This window comes from Neofelis nebulosa, chromosome 2 (assembly GCF_028018385.1).
Source record: "Neofelis nebulosa isolate mNeoNeb1 chromosome 2, mNeoNeb1.pri, whole genome shotgun sequence".
Lineage (NCBI taxonomy): Eukaryota > Metazoa > Chordata > Mammalia > Carnivora > Felidae > Neofelis > Neofelis nebulosa.
In genome coordinates, this window is record NC_080783.1 from 151,855,619 (window position 1) to 151,874,111 (window position 18,493).

Genomic DNA, 18,493 nt, shown 5'->3' on the forward strand with positions numbered 1-18,493 from the left:
GCGGTAATTTATTTTCTGTCTCTATAGATTACCCTGTTCTGGAATTCATACGGATGGCGTCATATGTCACGAGATCTTTTGTGACCAGTCTCTCACAGAGCATAATGTTCTCAAGGTCATCCAGGCTGGAGCATGTATCAGTACTTCATTTCTTTTTTATGGCTAAATAATATCCCTTTGTACAGCCATGTCACATTTTGTTTATCCATTTGTCTGCTGACAGACATCTGGGGTGTTTCCACCTTTTGGCTGATGTGGATAGTGCTGCCATAAACATCTGTGTGTATAGTGATTGCTTTTTATTCATCTGTGTGCCTCTAGGCTTAGCTCAAGGAGGAATGACCCCTTCTGCCACTGATACCCACGCAGAGAGCATCCATACAAGCAGCTAGTTCCTAGGCACAATGGTGAAGTGGGAGAATTTCTTCTTGTTTCTATTCTTTGATGTATGTGTCCTCTTCTTGCCTCCCTTCCTGTTTCCATTAGTATCCTGAAAGTCCGAGGAAGCCTTGATTGCTTTCAAGAACTGCTCTTTAGGCTGTCCAAGTGTCTGCCACTCTGGCCTGCTCGGATCCACGCTTCCATTCTTTAAGGGTGGCTAAACAGCTGATAAATCCACATGGAGGTGTGAATGAGGCTTCAGACACAAAAATTCTTTTGCCTGTTTTTCACACAGGGGCATTGGCTCAAAGGAATCTCTTACTGTAAGAGGAGAGGTTTTTTGTTTTTTGTTTTTTTTTAATTTGAGTTTGGGGAGCTTCTAAGGTCTCTTGACTGCATCCAGAAACTCCCTTATCCCATATCCCCCAGATCCTGTACTTCCTGGTCTTTGTTAAGTCTGAGAATTAAGCCATGAGGCATTACTTGGCCTGAGTGCCTAAGTAAATTTTATTAAAAAAAGTAAATACTCAAAAGTAATAGATCTGGGAATGCAACCAAAATCTTTTACTATTTCAAATAATTAATAAAATGGAAATTGGACAATAACAGACCATGTGTTTGTGTGATCTACATCCCTTGGAAAATGTTCCATTTATAGAGGCACCCATTAGCTTTGCCTGAATGTGAAGGAAGATTTAGCAAAATTCCTGAAAGTATAATCTGTGTGCCAACTGTATCCAGAATCACTGTGAGTGCCAACTCCAGGGGCCCCATTCCAGCTACTGAAGTAAAATCTCTGGGGGGATGTGGCCCAAGCATCTGTCCTTTGAGCAAGTTCCTCGGATGATTCTTGTTCACATTCATGTATTAGGGTCATTCAAAGATATCAGGGCTTCAATTATACCCATGCTAGATAAGTAGTGGTTGCCATAATATTTTTCATCTAAACTTTGGAGAGTTAAAGGAGGTGCTATTAACAATCTTTCAGGGAACACAGGTGTAAACGGACTGCCCTGGCAAACCAGAATGTAAGGTCACCTTGCGAATAAATAACTATCACCCTGTCCAAGTAAGAATTTGTTCTGCTGTCTTACTGTGCTTTCCCAACCCCCCAGAGCCACATTCTCAAAGCTCACCTCATGAGTCCATGCCTACGAGCTTCCTACTTGTGTTGACTGCATGTCCTCTACCTGTAGTCAACTTCACCGTGGCAGTCGTTAGTGCAGCTCCATATTCCCCGGTCCTCTTCCCTTTGGGACATAGACAAGGCTGAGCTTTCTGGTTGGGCCCAGTCATGGGCTAACACCAAGGTGTCAGTGGGGTCACACTCCCTCCGAAGACTGTAGGGAAGAACCTGTTCCTTGCCTCTTCCAGCTTCTGGTGACCGCCAGCACTTCTAATGACAGCATCCCTCTAGTCTGAGGCCAGCATCCTCAAATCCCTCTGTCCTCATCTTTCTATCATCCACTCTTCCCTGTACGTCTAATGTCTCTCTGTGTTACTCCTACCAGGATACATGTGATTGAATTTGGGTGCCCTCCCCCCACCTTGGATAATCTGGGATAATCTTCCCATCTCAAGATCCTTCCTTTAATCACATCTGCACAGATACTTCCTCCAAATAAGATAATATTTACTGATTCCCAGGATCGGGACTTGGTACCTTTTGGGCCATTATCTGCTCATCACAAATGGCAAATCTTTGTGGATGGTGAGAGCAGACAGACATCATCATCTTCATTTCGCATTCAAGGCTGAGGTTGAGGTTCAGAGAATTTAAGTGACTTACACAAGGTCATGAGCCTGTCTGACGGGAGACAAGGAAGTAGAAATCACTGTGCAATTCCCTTTAAGCTGTGCTGATTCCCCAGGAGGGACCAGAAGATAGATGGCATACAGTCTACCTGTACACCATTGGACAATGTACAGTCTACCTGTACACCATTGGACAACTGGTGTACACCAGTCTGGCCTTCCTGTACACCATTGGACAATGTGCTTCAAAAATCTAACACAAAAATAACGACTCTTGGGGCTGACTTGATGATGGAAACATTAGCCTGTGTAGGACTTTCCTGGCACCGTTAGGAACCAGCAAAATGCCTGGTGTGGAAATCTAGGTCCAGCTGTGCCATTAATAAGTTGTGTGAGTGTGGGCAAATTTCTATGACTTTGTGCTTTTCAGATTCCTAATATTTAAGCCAAGGGGATTGGGCTAGAAGATAATATGTTAAAATATAGATACCCCTGAATGTCCACAATGCACTAAGAATCTCCATGCTGGACTAAGAACTTGGCTTACGTTATTTCACGCACTCCTCACAACCTAATGAGAGCGGCATACTTATTATGTGCATTTTACTGGTAAGGCTTAGAAAGATTGGACAATTTGATCAAAGCCACACTGGAAGCTAGTGGTGGAACTAAATGTGATCTACCTGTTGGACTCCAAAGTCTTCTGACCTTCTGCCTGCTCATTCTCAGCATACTCCCCATCCATAGGACTGTGATACCATGATGCTGGCCTGGCACAGGGGTCTTGAACCTTTTAATGGCCAAAGACATAATATAACTCTCGTGTCTCTGCTATTTTCCAAGGAGCTAGCTGATGGATGGCAGCCAGATGCAAGATAGTCCTTTATTTAGAATATTGTGTGAGAGAGATGTGGTTCTGAGGGAAGCTAGGAATTTACAGGGAAAATTCTCTCATGGGAATGTCACAGGAAGCAGAACTCTGTGGAGCACAGGCAAATCATGGTCTACTTTTATAAGTTAAACAGCTTGTACTCAGTAAGTATTTGGGTCTGTTTTGGTCCATAAAACCTAGGTTCTTTATCTCTGTGACTTTTGAGGCAGCTTTGTAGAACCATTGGCAGGTCAGGCAAGGGAGAAGCCCTGGGGGCAGGGTAGTCTCACCTCTACATTTTGCATTTGAAGGAACGGAGGCATAATTAAAGGAAATTTATTTATCCAGGAAACATTTCATGAGAACCTGTGTTTTGTGTATAGTGCTAAATGCCGGGTACAGAAATGAAACAATACAATCACTGTTCTAGGATCTCTGTGCCTAGTGGAGGAGGCAAGCTCTAAACATATAATTTCAATAAATACGGTAAACACTGCAACTGTGCTGAGAATTCCATGGGATCCTGAGGGAGTCAGCAGAGACTGATGTTTGAGCTAGAAGAAGGAAGTAGGAAAAGACAAACCAGGCAAGGGAAACAGGATCCTGGTTGGGTCAAGTGTATTCAGAGAACAGTGAGATGTTCATGGTGGTTGGAACGTGAGGTGCTATGAGAGGAGGTCGCAGGGGCTAGGGTGAGACTTGCCCAAAGTCAACTTCTGGGCTGTTGAGATTGAAGCATTTCAGTCTATACCCTCAAGTAGGTTTTAATGACATTTTCCTTTCACTGGGTCTATTTTATGCACCTTGATTTTACTAGGCTAGACTTGGCATCCTTCACCAGGGACACAGGATCACTTTCACATGCTGCAGAACTTCTTAGGGCATCCGACAGGTCTGCTGACCACATGGAACGGCTTTGTGATATGTGGGAATCAGCTCAGGCTCTTGTACCTTGTTTTGTTTCTGTATCTCACCTGCAGCAAAGTCCTAGCCCCTGCCCAGCACGGAGGCCTCAAGTTACACTGTGATCCTGAGAGTACCTGGTACATCTGGGTGTGGGCAACATAGTTGAAAATGCCTTTTGAATAAAGTCATGGGTTTTTAATCGCAGAAGAAGAATAACTGAAAATTCAGAGATTTGCGACTGTTCCATCTCCTATAGAAAGGGGAAGAAGGATGTACTGCTCCTTCTCTTGATTTTGAGATTGATCCACGGCCCTTTTTATCCCGCTTCCGGGTTTTCCTTTAGAATTCACTGACCACAAGTTGGTTTCCTGTCCCCACAGTGCCTATGTATATTTGATGTACTTTTACTGGCTGGCTGAACAGCATGATGGAAATGAAGGTGCTGATCCACTACCACTATTGGTCCCGTGGCTTTCCCTTGTCCCTTAAAATTGGGGGATCCTGCCAAATTCCTTTCCATTAATTACAATAACAATAATAACAAAAGCTTCTTTGGGGGTCTACTCCATGCCTTTATAATGCAGTTCTTTCTCTCCTATATTCCCCTTAGGATATTTTCTACTTAATGAGATGCAGTGATACATATTCTTCCTTGCTGTTTCTCTTCTGGCTGAATGTGATTTTTTTTTTTTTTTTTTGTACCTACAAAGGCCCCACAGTTTGAGTCCTGAGTGGCAAAAAATTATTGCTTAAAGAAGGAAGGCAAGTACTGAGGCCGAAACTGTGAACTCTGAAGAACTATTATTTTCTTCCTGTAGCATGTTTTGAGAGCCTACTATATCCTCCGCTAGATTTTGAGGACATAAAGATAAAGCAGTCTCTGTCCACAAAGAAGTGAGTTGCATGCAGAAGACTAAGGAGTAAACCAACAGACACACAGAAAGGATGGGCATCCCCAAAGGGCTGTGGGAGCATGGAGGAAGGGCCATTTAGTCTGGGTAGTGGGTTGGAGAACACAGGGAATCCATTTCCAGAGACATGCTGAGTTGCTTCTTTTTTTAAAAAAAAATTTTTTTTTAATGTTTATTTATTTTTGAGACAGAGAGAGACAGAGCATGAACGGGGGAGGGGCAGAGAGAGAGGGAGACACAGAATCGGAAGCAGGCTCCAGGCTCTGAGCCATCAGCCCAGAGCCCGACGCGGGGCTCGAACTCACGGACCGTGAGATCGTGACCTGAGCCGAAGTCGGACGCTTAACCGATTGAGCCACCCAGGCGCCCCATGAGTTGCTTCTTAAAGAATAGAATTGAATAAGTATTGGGTGGAAAACTAGGAGGAAGGGGAGGAGAGAAAATGGAGGAGGGAGAGATGGCACAAAGGACGGTGGAATAGAAGGAAACATCATTTACAAGGAACTGCGGGTCAGAAATTACATGGCATGCAAGAGCAAGTACAAAATGATGGGTTAAGGAGAGGATAAAGATTTTTAACTAGTATCACTGAGGGCTTACTAAATAGCCTTTCGTATACCATTATCTCACAAACGGTTGGATAAGTGTCTGTGGTAGATATTACTGTATCTAGATAAGAACACTCTAGGCCGAGGACATTAAGTCGCTTTCGAAGTCCTTACAGCCACCTGATAAGTGAGGGAGTTGGGATCTGATTTCACTTCTCAGGTGTTTGGTACAGACACTTTGCAGTGGCCTCACGTGCATTTGCAGAAGCCCTTGTCAGGCATCCTTTCCCGAAAGGAAGGCCCAGCAGCGAGATGGGGGTTAACAACCACATTCCCTAAGATGTTGAGGAAACTTTTGTAATGCGTGTGGTTACAGGTAAGAAATTGAGGGAGGAAAAAAGTGGCTCTTTAGAGGAGGATGCTGGATGAGTTAAAAAGAGAAACCAAGGATGAAGGAGGTTAAGCAGTGATGAAGGAAAGGAAGAAAGTAATTAGAGTTCAGTGAGCTAAAGACACAATTTAAAGACTTTTCAGGAAGGAGCCAAGGTGGGAATGGAAAAGATTACACTGCAAGGTTTCTATGGGCTGGTGAAAGCTTTAGGGTAAATCAAAGGACTGTTACCAATTCAATAGAATTTTATATTATTTTAGGAAATCAAGTAACAGTCCATTAGCTGCAAAGTCCAGGATCAAGAAGACAGCTAAAAGACGGGGCAAGTTCTGGAAGCCTCATATATCTAAGGGTTTCGGCTGTGAAACATGTTGATGTTTTAAGAGTCTCGGAGATCATCTCCTGTGACTTTCTGACTTTGCAGTTGAGGAAACTGAGGCCAGAGAGATGTTGTTAATTTTACATAAGATTGAGCCCCCTTGTAAGCAGAGAGTGGATTATAACACTCAATTTAGTGCTCTTTGCAAGACTGTGAATTTCAGGCCAGGGCATGGGTTACCCTACCCTGTGGTTAGAACATCAACACTCTACTCACAGACCAGTCGTAGAACAAACACGGGGTTCAGAATCAGGGCCCTGAATTACAAAGAGCAATGGCTTCCCATATGGAAGTGTGACCCAGAAAAGCAAGCACTAGGAGGAAATGACATTACCACAGAAGATTTGGGACATGAAGGAAGGTCAAGTGGGGGTAAGGATGAGGATAGAGAAGTACAGAGGCGAGGGAAAGGGCTGGAACATTGTTAGGACATGTATCAGAAAGACTCTAGCTCTATGGAGAGGAAGTCCTCGTTTACATTTTGTTAAACCATTTTTAAAAATAATAAAATGTGGACCTTTTTACAGGAAAGGGAGCATAGTATAGCAGGGAGGTTTGTGGGCTTTGACCTGGGTCAGTCCTGATTTGCAAACCCGACTCTGACTCTGTGGCGGCGTTCAGGCAAGAACACACAAACCACCAAGCTATTCTGACAGAGATAATTTACTTTAGGGACGCTATTAAATATTATTGGAAGATGGAAAAGCCTAAAAAAGGAACACCGCAGAAACACCAAGCTTCCAGAAGGAGCTGCAGTTCCTTGGGCTGGGGACAAAAAAAGGAAAGGCCTGGGAGCTTTTGAAGTCAGAAGCTTGAGGGAGGGGCCTCCACAGAGACTCCTGAGAAGGGGACGACTCAGCTGCTGCTGGGGCTGGTGCCCTGCAAGGTGCAGACTCAGACCACAGAGGAGAGGGTATCATCTGCAGGGTCCCGATATCCGTAAGGGGATGCAACGACACTGATTTTAGGAGCAGAGGGGGGAAAAACACACAGGTATTGGAAATAATTGCTGCTACCGGGAGCAGCTACTGCCAGGGTGCATTGCTGGAAGGTGCTGATGGGAACAGTTAGAGAGGGGAGGGGGTGTGGACCTTTCTCCTTCTCCAGTCCTCCAGACTCCCTCTTGAGTCCCCTAAGGGCAGAACTTAACAAAGGGCAATCAGAAATGAAAAAATATATGGCTTGCAGAGTCTCAGACCCAAATTTGAAAAAGTGAAGTATAGAAGAGTGTGTTTGGGACCAAAAGGCTGTAGCTTAAAATGAACACAGCCCCTCGGTAGCTCTGTGATCCCCATGGGCATAGATCTCTGATCCTGGAAACTAATCAACCTCCCCTAATGTCATAACCCTTTCTGGTTCTGACCCCTTAACTCCTGTTCCCTTTATGGAAAAACTCCTCAGAATGGTGGTCTGGCTTCAATGTCTCCACTTCCTCACCTCTCATTTTCTCTTGAGACTTTTCCATGTGGGCTCTCATCTGTAACACTCCCTGGGAACCAGCCCGTTTTCCAATCCAGAAAGCCATTCTGCCTCCGGTTGTGATTCTAAGTTTTACCAATGGGATGATTTTAGAAGGACATTCTTCTAAAAACGTATTGCTCTCTAAAGAAAAGCTGTGGAGGCCAGAAGGTCAGGAGTAAGACTTGACCAGAAAAGCTCATGGAGGAAAAAAATGACAATAAACCCACCCACTTCTTATTTCATACCATTTTTAGATTGGCAAAAAGTAGATACATCATGTAGGTGGAAAATATTCAGAATTATTCGGAATGTTATCTTGAGGAGAATGCTAACATTAGCCCCGGCTTTTTAAATGGCTCATTTTGGAGGCTAATCAAAGGTTCAGAGAATTGAAGAAAAATCTGAATTTCTTTCTAGAGGGAAAGTATTGATGATGAAACTTGTTCCTCATTCTGCTTCCTTTCTTTGACAATATCACCATCTCCTCCTCCCTCTCTAATTTATTAATGCAGTTTATGCTGCAGAGAAATCTGAATAGCCATACTGATTTCACAAAGTAGGGGTAAATCCTACAGTTTCGATCTCTGGCCCACAAAATCCCACCAGATCTGAGCAGCACTGAAGCTACTTTTAATCCACAAATGACACTAATCTGGGCTCTAAATTCATGGGGGGAAAACACACAGTCACTCTGGAACCAGAGCTATGTATTTTCTTTTAAGTAAATAGTTTGAATATAAGCTTTGACAGGCCGGAGAAGATTTCTTTGAAAGAAGCCTTACAAAACATCTTTTCTACTAGAGCAATCCTCACCCACCTGCACCCCTTTAAATCCTCCTTTAAACCTTCTTTTTTACTTCTTCTTCCTATATCCTTGACTTAATACTATAGCTCAGATAGTTTTCCCACATCTTGCAAAGCATATCTTGATCTTCATCATCTGTAGGAAATGAGGTTTTTTTGTTTTAATTTTTTTATTTGTTTTTTGTTTTTGTTTTTTATTTTTGAGAGAGAGAGAGTACAAGGGTGAGGGAGAGGGGCAGAGGCAGAGGGAGAGACAGAATCTTAAGCAGGCTCCATGCTCAACACGAAGCCAGACTCAGGGCTTGATCCCATGACACTGGGATCATGACATGAGCCGAAATCAAGAGTCAGGCGCTCAACCAACGGAGCCACCCAGGCATCCTGGAAATGAGGTTTGATGTGACAGTTAAGATACTATTGTGAATATGGAAGCAGCCTAAGTGTCTGTCTTCAGGTGAATGGATAAAGAAATGTAATATGGGGTTCCTGGGTGGCTCAGTTGGTTAAGTTCCTGACTCAATTTCAGCTCAGGTCATGATCTCATGGTTCATGAGTTCAAGCCCCTCATTGGGCTCTGTGCTGGCAGCAGGGAAACTGCTTGAGATTCTTTCTGTCTCTCCCTCTTTCTCTGCCCCTACCCTGCTCATGCTCTCTCTCTCTCTCTAAAAGAAATATTTAAAACAAGAGAGAGAGAGAGAGAGAATATATATCACAGGGAATATTATTCAACCAAAAAAAAAAAAAAAAAGAAAATCTTGCTATTTGCAACAACATGGATGGACCTTGAGGGCATTATGCTAAGTGAAATCTGTCAGACAGAGAAAGACAAATACTGTATGGTCTCACTTATGTGTTGAATCTAAATAAAAACAAAAACAAAAGAAGAAAAACACATCCCTCCCTAAAACAAAACAAAAAACACAGCTCAGATACAGAGAATAGATTGGTGCTTGACAGAGGCAAGGGTTGGACAGTGGGCAAAATGTGTGAAGGTGGTCAAAAGCACAAACTTTCCAGTTACAAAATTAATAAATCCTGAGGGCATAATGTTCAACATGACTATTATAGTTAATAGTACTGTATTATATATTTGAAAGTTGCTAAGAGAGTAGACCTTAAATGTTCTCATAACAAGAAAAAAAATGTGTAACTATGTGTGGTGATGGTGACCTACAATTAATGTTATATGTCAATTATATCTCAATAAAAATAAATAATATTATGAAAGAAACTGGTCTTTTAGAAGCACTTGGTAAATGTTTGTTTATTCTAGCTTTAAAGCTGTATTCTAGTTTGTGTACCCGCAAATGAATTTTATTTACTTATTTATTTATTTATAGAATTTTTTTAAATGTTTATTTATTTTTGAGAGAGAGAGAGATACAGAGCGTGAGTGGGGGAGCGGCAGAGAGAGAGGGAGATACAGGATCTGAAGCAGGCTCCAGGCTCTGAGCTGTCAGCACAGAGCCCGACGTGGGGCTTGAACTCATGAACTGTGAGATCATGACCCGAGCCGAAGTTGGACGCTCAACCACTGAGCCAGCCAGGTGCCCCTCCACGAAAGAATTTTAGGAATCTGTATATTGTCTTTACTTCCAAAGAATCTTCCAGAGGCTAGGGGGGTTTGCATGACAGCCTCAGATGACTGAGGCCAGCCTGACCTGCTCTGCATTTCCAAGAAGTTCCAGCCTTTCTAGGAATAGATGCTGTTAGATTCAGGGTGCCAACTGGCCCTTTTTGCTTTTATTCAAGGCATGAGATAAGCTACCAAGGGACTCTCCACACTGCAATGAACATTCAGACTCCTAAACTGGTCCATGATTGATTAGGAAAATGAGAGCATCTACAGATGTTCTGGTGTCCTCATGGAGGTAATTGACTGTGGTAAGATGCAATGTCGAAGATGAGACAATGGAACAGAATAAGAAAATGTATTTGTTTCTTGATATGGCGATAGGCACATGGACTTTTAAAAATAGGGTTAAATTCTGGCTTGCGAACCATAATCAGAGCAATGCCAATCAGTTACCATTCAGAAACATATAGCAACCAGCTTTAAGTACCCTAGATTAGGAAGCACCTTAAATAATATGTAGGATTCATCTATTTCATATTTTAATAATTTTGCATCACAAACACTTCTTTGGACTGTGCAGGCAACTAATACTTCCAATTTTTCAACAGGTGCAGGATAAACTATTTAATTGATAGTGTAATTACCACTGCCCTTATTTGGGTAGATGGAAATGTAACTTCTATAAGACGCTTGAAAAAACAGTCTAGGATTGACCGTAGTTATTTTGAAAGCCTCTTGGGCAATATTCTTTGATTGCATTCCACCGATATTTTAATCTTGTCATTTTTGTTCAAGGACCAGCGGTGACTCCCTATTGATCCTGACATCCGATACAAGCGTCTTCACTGACTGCCAATTGCTCAGCCCATCTTTCAAATCTAATTTTCATTACAACTCAGCATTAACACTCAGGTCTGTCACGTTAACATGCTTCTTGCTTCCCCCAAAGCCAATTATAGAATTAAAGAGTTTCTTTAGAAAGACCATCTAATTTACTCACTCCCTTATTTTCAGATAAAGACAGGCTACGAGTGGCTGACTCAGATGGCTAGTTACTAACAGAACAAGACTTGGGCGCAGGTCACCTTATGTTCCAGTTAGTCATGGTTCTCCCTGACTATGCTACTGCTTGACTCTCATTTTCGCCTTTGTGCTACTGATGAGGAATGATACTGCCCCAAATGCCATCTACTTTCCTTTTAAGATGTATGTCTTTCCAACATTCCAGAATACTGCTCCAAAACTCGGCTCCTCTAGAACCTTTGCCCTTTAACCCCAGGTAGCTCTCACATACCTTTATGTCATATCAAAATCTCTCCCCACATTCCCCCAGGGCCTCCTGCAAACACTTCATTCATGTCAAACCAATATGACTTTGGGTTATTCCACTTCTTAAAATGATGTGATTTTTGGTTCTCTAATCACGAATTCCTTAATAAGGTCTTCTCTAGCCCCACCTCCTATCCTGGTGCCAAACACAGTGGTTTTTCACACAGATAGAGCTCAATATTTATTGACAGTAAAGCAGAATGGCAGGGGGCAATTTGCCTCATCTTTTCTACATCCTATTGCTTTTGCAGCATATAGAATTCTCTCTCTATTGATGCAGTGCCTGTTCAAAGCTGCCTATACTAGACCAAATATATTCTATGTCAATTCTTCTTGGCCTTAGAACTGTGACATGGTTGAAAGGTACATTGTGAGTAAATTATCACTAATAATAGTTATAGCACTGACATTTGGAAATGATTTACATATTTCTTTAAACAGAGAAAATTCAAAGTTATCTGATATTACCCTTACCACTTTACATTCATGGAAGTTTAGAAAGGGGTGGAGTCATGGCTTGAAACTAGCCTCCCTTTTTATTTTTATTTATTTATTTATTTATTTTATTTTATTTTTTTAAAATTTTTTTTAACGTTTATTTATTTTTGGGACAGAGAGAGACAGAGCATGAACGGGGGAGGGGCAGAGAGAGAGGGAGACACAGAATCGGAAGCAGTCTCCAGGCTCTGAGCCATCAGCCCAGAGCCCGACGCGGGGCTCGAACTCACAAACTGCGAGATCGTGACCTGAGCTGAAGTCGGCCGCTTAACCGACTGAGCCACCCAGGCGCCCCTATTTTTATTTATTTTTAATGTTTATTTAATTTTTTGTGAGAGACAGAGAGACACAGAATGTGAAAAGGGGAGGGGCAGAGAGAGGGGGACACACAGAATCCGAAGTAAGCTCCAGGCTCTGAGCTGTCAGCACAGAACCCGATGCAGAGCTCAAACTCACAGACCACGAGATCATGACCTGAACCAAAGTTGGACCCAGGCGCCCCTGGCCACCTTTTTAAAGGTAACCTGGCATAGCTCTGCTCTGCTCTACCATACATTAATTTAGAGTCCAGTTTATTTACCATATATCTCCATTCTTAGAAACATGTAGTCTGTCAAGAATAGTGAAGGAGCTGAGATTCCACCCTATTTACAAGCCACCAAGTTGGCCTGCCACAGTTTCATTGATGCCAGCAGAAGACATGAGATCCCTGAGTCAGAGACAAAGAATAGTTGGTCGCTTACAGCAAAAGCAGTAGTATTAGCATTGTACGGGTTCCCAAGCTGTTTCCTATGGAACGACGAGTGTGTTGTGTTACAGAACATTGAACTTAAGAAATCCAAATGCTTTATAATAGGCTACATTGATACATTGGGAACAAACCTACCCAACCTTTGCAGTCAAGGGAGACATTGTCAGTATAACATCATCCTTGAAAAAATAGTCTAAACGAAAGGTCATCAATACCTCTGTTCCTGAGATATAAAGAAAAAGGAGAGAACCATGGAGAACTGCCTCCCAACTAAGCTCATTGCAACCTTTGTACCAAATACATGGCTTCTTGTTCATAGATTAGAGCCATGGAAATGACTATGGTAGGCAACAAAGGCCACATGGAAGGTGTTATGGACCATGACAAGAAGAGGACACTGGATAAATCTTTGCAACTGAAGGGAAGGAGGCAAGTGATATCTTGCTTAGTTAAAGAGGCAAAAGAAAGGCAAATATGAACGAGTTGTTATGTATAAAGGCCTATTTCACCATTCAAATGAACAGGACCATGGTCCATGGAGAATAAGTGGTAGTGACAAAAAGGAATGGTGAACTAACCCAGATGGAGACCAAAAAAAACTTTGATGAGAAATGAGTAAATGCAGAAGGTGAAGTAAGGGATGGGGGAAGAGACTGGGACAGAGACAAAATATTGCTGGTTGACAAAGCAAATGAAAAACTCATCAGCTTTAGTTTTGCATCTATCTCTCTCAAGGAGAACAATGCTTACAGTAGAATTGATTATATCAGGGGTCAACAAACTCTGGCCTGTAGGCCACAAACTTCCTGCTGCCTATTTTTGTAAATAAAGTTTTATTATAACACAGCCACCCCCACACTTTTTTTTTTTTAAATCTTCTATGGCTGCTTTTGTATTACATGGGCAGAATTGAGTCGTTGCTACAGAGAACAAATGGCCTTAAAACCTATAATGTTTATTATATGTTTTATTATAGTAAAATTTGGTAAACTATGACTAGATGAACCTACTCAGCTGGATTTGAATCCTGAGTGGCTTGGGCAGAATTTATGGCAAAAACCAATAACTGACCACTAATATCTATTCTCCCTTCTTTTGGGCACACAGCCAGGCCATTTTCCCAGATTCCTTTATTGGTAAGTGAGGCCATGCAATCAAGATCTCTCCAATGAAATGCGAGCAGAAGTGACGTGCCACCATTTTGACTGGTTTATAAAATCTCTATACATGACTACTCCTTTATTCTCCCTCTTTTGGCTTCCTGGGACTTCAATATCCATCATGACCTTACAAGCTATGTGTCGAAGACAGAGCTTGGGTCCCCGAGCTTCACTGCTATCCCAAACTCTCACCCTGGACTATTAAATGAAGAAGAAATCATCTTCTTGTTGGCTATGTTGTTCTATGCTGTTGAAATGTGATATATATATTAGTTATAGACATAGACAATTAGATATATTACTGCAACCTACTCTAACACTAATTGAGAGAGAGCACTTAGCCAAAATCTATTCTCATTGCACCTATGGGAATGTTTTTCTCCTAACAGTTAATCTGACTGTGGGGTGTGGTTATTTGTCTTGTTGTTTTTCTGCAGCATCCAAACAACTTTACTACTTTAAGAGAAAATCCCCAAAGAGATGGAACAAAGGGCCCTCCCTGTCTCAATCTATGGATGCCAAAGTGGGGCAGATATTTCTTTTCCTCATCTCTGGCAACTAGCATAGGTGTTTGACCACAGCCTGACCCATCAGATACTCTACTACTTTGAATCTTGAGCAAGTGGTACAAAGATGCGAGGGTCCTCAGAGGTTTTTCATGGCACTTTTGGTGTCAAAAATTGCGTTGTGTGGGAGTGAATGGCCAGTGGTGATGAGTAGTGTTGCACCAGCAGTGTCTTTCCTTCTTTTGGAATGTTCTTGGCCATGTGTTGTTTCTGTTCCCTTTTCTTAACTGTGGTAGTTTATACTGTTCAATTAAACTATGTCTTCTAGAATTTCCTTTTCTGTATGTAACAAGTTATAGTGGGCAAAAGAGGAATTTGTGGAGCGCCTGCGTGTCTCAGTTGGTTAAGCATCTGACCCTTGACTTTGACTCATGTCATGGTCTCATGGTTCGTGAGGTCAAGCCCCGCATGATCTATACAGATCTCTCTCCCCCTCTCTCTCTGCCCCTCCCCTGCTCTCTCTGTCTCAAAATAAATGAATAAGCTTTAAAAAAAAAAAAAGAAGAAGAATTTGTGTAAGACTGTGAACTCGGAAGGCAGAAGTGAAACAACAAACGTTACTCTCTGAAGGTCTTCATGACTAGATGCGGTGACAGAATTAAAGGTTCCAGGCAGTACTTGCTCTCTTACCTCCCACCTCCAGCTTTTCTTCCCAATTAGTGGCCCTTTGACTAACAGCAGCCTCAGGACCACCACCATTCATTTGGTGTGTGGCTCGCTGAAGAGAAGCCCAGCTTCCTTAGGTAATCCCACAAGCCTTGGGATCCCACTTTGGTGGCTGAATGTGCTTGGTGGTTGATCCTCTCTGATCCTCCCACTTCCTACTGGACGCCCACTTCCCAGCAACTCCTATAATTGTCTTTTGGCCTAATTTCCATAATAAATTCCTCATCATAAAACACACATGGTTCTGCTTCTAACATCTCCCTGTTGATCTCTGAAAACCCACACTGTTCACCCTGGCCAGCAAGGCCTTCTGTGACCAAGGCTCTGACTCTCCAGCATCATCTTGTGAAGTTCTTGTGCTTCAAACTGAGTTTCACTCTAGAATACTCTAGCCTCTGTGTATCTTATATAGTTTCACACCTCTGTGCTTTTTGCTTATTCTGTTTTTCCCCTCAAAATACACTCCTTTTGCACTTTTGTGTAATTAATTTCTGTTGCCTCCTCAAGCTTAGGCCCAGGTATTATCTCCTCCAACAGTATTTGGGTGTCACCATGGACCAGGTTAAGTGCCCCTCCCTTGGGCTTCCATTGGCCTCTCCATGATGTCCCATATACATTGTTTTGAACCCTGCTATTTCCCCTCCCTGGACTATATCTTTCTTGGAGACAGGAACTATGTCACATTCGTTTTTAAATCCTTAGTGTCTGTACAGAGCCTAACACAAAATAGGCTTCCAAAGTGTTTTTTAAAGTCAGCAGAACTAGCTGTTCTAAATGAGTTTGCCTTGATAAATTACATCTCGGTATCTTCAGAAAATCAACACAAGGCTAAGACACCATGTATAATAAGAACAAGCAAATGGAGGTAAATATGGTAGAAAATGGGTGGTTAAGGTAGTGGATTTTAGGCCTCAATAAATAAAGAAACAGTAATCACTGGAAATCAGCAAAGGGTCCCCAAGAAATTATTTGTTGGTTCCCAGTCATTTATGAAAGATATTCTTTGAGCCAGGCACTGTATTAGACACTCAACATACAAAGGTAGCTAATTTTAGCCCTGAAGTGAGTTCAAGTTTCATGGGACAGCCACACCTGAGCAGCATCTGCATAGGTATAGTAATAGCTGCCTTCATGACCTATGGAAAACTTTACCCTAAAGCTGGTGATTAATAGATCAGTGTTTACCCGAAGACACACTTAAAGTAACAAGCACTGATCTTTTTCTCTTTTCTCTTCACCTACTTTTGTTAGTGATATATATCATGATATTGGAGAGAGAGTTATATCGGTGGCTGAATCAAAGTTGGGAGGGATGGTAAAGATGTAAGTAGGATCTACAACTCTTTGTGGTTGCAATAATAAAAACAAAATTCAATCAGATGAATGTAACGTTCTGTACACGAGCCTTAAGTGCCAGTGTCCCTAGGTACAGGTTACCGCAAGATGCATTCCAACGGGAAAGAACTTTCTAACAATCGGAGCCATTGTCCAGAAGTGGAACAGACTATCCTGGGACATCACGTGCTGCCCTCACCGGAGCTCTGAAGCAGAGGCCGGAAACCCCCGTGGATGCGGTGAGATCTCAGCGTTGTGTTGTTTCACACACCCTGGCCTCAACCACATGAAGAATCTTATTTGTCTGTTGTTGGGTCAAGAGATGTTCCCTCCAGCTGTTGAGAATCTTGTCGCCTGGGTAAAATAACAGGGCATATTTTACAAGAGCTATTAAAATGGGCTGTAAGTGTGCTGTGAGGCACCAGGCCAACAGCTGGATGGAAATGGCAGGTTCTGGGCCAGCTGAAACCCTGCTTTCAAGTGTTGCATGTTGCGCACACACACATAAACACACACATGTGCGCACACGCATGCACACAACCAGCTTGGGAATGTTAAACGGCTCCAGATTTATTTTTTAATATGAACTAAAATGTGGAGTGTGGCCTAGAGGTACACAGAACCCGGCGAGCCTGCCCCTTCACGCCACAGGCCGGAGGCATCTGGCCCAGGCCTAAAAGCTGCTGGAGCTCGGCGAAGATGAAGGGTTCGGGAAGGCATGCCCTCCTCCTCAGCCAGGTGACCGGGCAGAGGAACCGCAGAGCAACCCGGGCCGTCACAGCATCTGGGTGATTACCTAGTCAGACTGCCACCGCACAACAGTGAGATCTCTCTTCTTCAGGCAGTCAACGTCCCTTGGTGAGTCATTAGAAAAAGTAAGATGCTACCTAGATTCTACATAAAATACAAACACTTGTATTTTATGTTCCATCCCTCAGCCATCATGTTCCTGTCTCACAAAAGTCACAGATTTACTCCGGTCATGACCGAAAGGAAAGGGTGGCGGAATGGTAACACATTGCTCTGCAGCTTCCAGAATGTCGTCTTAGGGAAACGGGCAGTATCTTAGGCGGGACTGGGGACTGCCGTTTGCAAGCTTTCGGTTTAAAATGATTAATAAGGGGAGGCGGGAGGCAGGAGGAAGAGGTGTCGTTTTTGTCTCTGCTATTGTTCTGCAGTCGTTTCTGTGATGTTCGGAACGACACTTAATCAGTCGGGGCCCCTGTTTATCAGCTCGCCCAAGACAGGCCATGGGATTTATTTTGTCAATGAGCCTTGTTGTCTTTCAGCAGCCTCCATTCCAGAGAGGAGCGTTTACTACTTGGCTCTCTGAACAATGTCTGATAGAGCTAATAGCTTGCGGCTTTTTATCCGTATCCACATTTTCTATCTCGCCCATAGCGCTGAAGGTGGAGTTGAGTGAAATGTTTGCACTTGCTGAAAGTCTGAACTCAGACAAGGTGTCAGGATTTTCTTAGTGGGACCAGAGGCTGTCAGGCTGATTTGATAGGGTGCTATTGCCAAAATCAAAATACATCTGAACAGGTATTTTTAAGTCTTCATTGAGGACTTTTCTCATCCTTCGTCAATGGTCTTGATTTCATTAAACAAAAACAAAAACAAAAACAGAACTCCGCCTGGCTTCTACCCTGTCAAAAGCAGACTTATTGTTACCCTAAAACGGTACAGCACTTGCCAGTTGTGTTTTGGTTTTCAAGCTGTTCAGCATCTGAGCACAGAAATGTATTGTTCTGTCCCAAATAACCTCTTTATATATTTTGAAGACTCAAAAGCAACATAATTAGCTTATATACTTTTACTCCTAATGTAATTGTGTATCAATTTTTGTCATTTTCAAAATACTGTCACAGTAAATCTGAAATGATATTATCAGGAGTTTGTTATTTGGGATCCCATGCTGTATTTCAGTAATTATGCAAATTAATGAAGTAAGACAATCTTATTTGGAAGCGATTCACATGATAAATGGAAAATAGAACACAAGAACATAGTTAAACTCAATTCTCATTTTTACAAGCTGTGCCTCATCATATTACTGGACTGAAACACAGGCTTTCATTGTAAAATGCGGCATCTGTAACAAGTAAGATCATTATTAAAATTAAGCATTAAAGAGTATATTCTTTGCTCTTTCTTTATGCAGCTTGAGAGCATAATGTGTTCTTCAAATTGCTACCATATTGT

General features: G+C 42.4%; 2 long non-coding RNA genes across 6 annotated transcripts in view; both read left to right on the forward strand.

The window, feature by feature from the left end:
- The first annotated feature begins 757 nt into the window (after positions 1-757).
- Positions 758-3,361, forward strand: LOC131504486 (uncharacterized). Its single transcript, XR_009258017.1, has 2 exons — positions 758-2,287; positions 2,348-3,361. It is a non-coding gene; the product is annotated as an uncharacterized LOC131504486 (long non-coding RNA).
- Positions 3,362-9,793: 6,432 nt separating this feature from the next.
- LOC131504485 (uncharacterized) overlaps positions 9,794-18,493 on the forward strand; it is a 33,018-nt gene continuing 24,318 nt past the window's right edge. For 2 of the 5 annotated variants that reach the window (XR_009258012.1, XR_009258013.1), the window contains exons 1-5: positions 9,794-10,278; positions 10,779-10,895; positions 12,153-12,329; positions 12,881-12,994; positions 13,673-17,833. This is a non-coding gene — a long non-coding RNA (uncharacterized LOC131504485). Of the gene's footprint in view, positions 10,292-10,778; positions 10,896-12,152; positions 12,330-12,880; positions 12,995-13,672; positions 17,834-18,493 lie in introns of all 5 variants that reach the window. The other 3 variants (XR_009258015.1, XR_009258014.1, XR_009258016.1) reach the window with 3 other exon arrangements.